This window comes from Elephas maximus, chromosome 2 (genome assembly GCF_024166365.1).
Source record: "Elephas maximus indicus isolate mEleMax1 chromosome 2, mEleMax1 primary haplotype, whole genome shotgun sequence".
NCBI classification, from domain to species: Eukaryota; Metazoa; Chordata; class Mammalia; order Proboscidea; family Elephantidae; genus Elephas; species Elephas maximus.
In genome coordinates this window covers 74,681,239-74,682,436 of record NC_064820.1, presented here as the reverse complement: position 1 = coordinate 74,682,436, position 1,198 = coordinate 74,681,239, and positions in this window count along the sequence as shown.

The window sequence follows — 1,198 nt, the reverse complement described above, 5'->3', positions numbered from 1 at the left end:
GTAGCCCCGCCCCACTTCCGGGATGGGCGGGGTACTGCTAAGTGGATACCAGCGGGGTCCGCCCTCCGGAAGCTGCATGAGACCCGGCTGATTGGCTGGGCTGTACCGCCCCCGCCTTGCGACGTAGTCTACTCCGGGTTCCGCGAAAGGAGTGTATCTGATGGTGGCTGTTTGCGTCACCCTTTTACAGTTCTTAATTTGGGTCTTTTCTTAGCTACTGGAGACAGGTCGGCGTTCGGATTTGGTGTTCTCAGTTCGGAATTTGGTAGGTGTGTGTGAGTGTGGGAGGCTTGTCCTTTTCCTTGATCTCCCTTTGTAGCTAGTTCATGATCGTGTATGGCCTCGCCACGGTTGCTATGGACGCCAAGCTCCGCGATCACAGGTTACTTAACCAGGTGTCACTTTCTTAGGGACTGGTCTAGAGGCATTCTTAGTCCAGTTCATTTATAAAGCAGGTCTAAAAATTCAACTCAGTTGAAACGTGCTGTGATCCTCAATTCTCTACCCTTTAAACTGGAAATCATAATAGACTACATCATAGGATGGTGAGGATTAGATGAAACACTTAGAAAGTTTAGACACGTAAGTGCTCTGTGTGTTATCTGTGATAAATACCCAACTTCTAGATCCCTATCAATTTTCATACAAATCAACAAAATAAAGTTAACATATTAACTCATTGAAATAATATGTAATTGAGTGCTTACTATGTGCCAGGCACTGGTGTAGACTTTGAGAAATCAGCAAGGAACAAAACAAAAATCAGCATTCCAGTGGGAGAAACAGGTAATAAGCAAAATATGTTAAGATACTTAGTGATAAGTGCTATGGAGATAATAAGGGAGTGTTATTTTAAATAGGGTGGTTGAGGAAAAACATCATGAAAAGCCATTGGAGGATTTTGAGTAGATAAAAGATATGATCCGACTTCTTTTAAAAGGTTTACTTTGGTTGTTGTGAGAGACTAGATTTAGAGGAGCAAGGTCTGTTAGAGAATTTCAGATTCTCATGGAATCCAGACTTCTGGGCCACTGAGCCTGGGTGAAGCCTTGAAACTATTGTCCTAAGATAACCTTTAAACCTAAATTATAATCCCCTGAAGTCTTCTTCAAACCAAACAACAGGTTAGCTTACTCAGAAAGAATGTCTGCCTTCAGCATTGTGCTCTTTTAAAAAAACTATATGGGATCAAATTGAC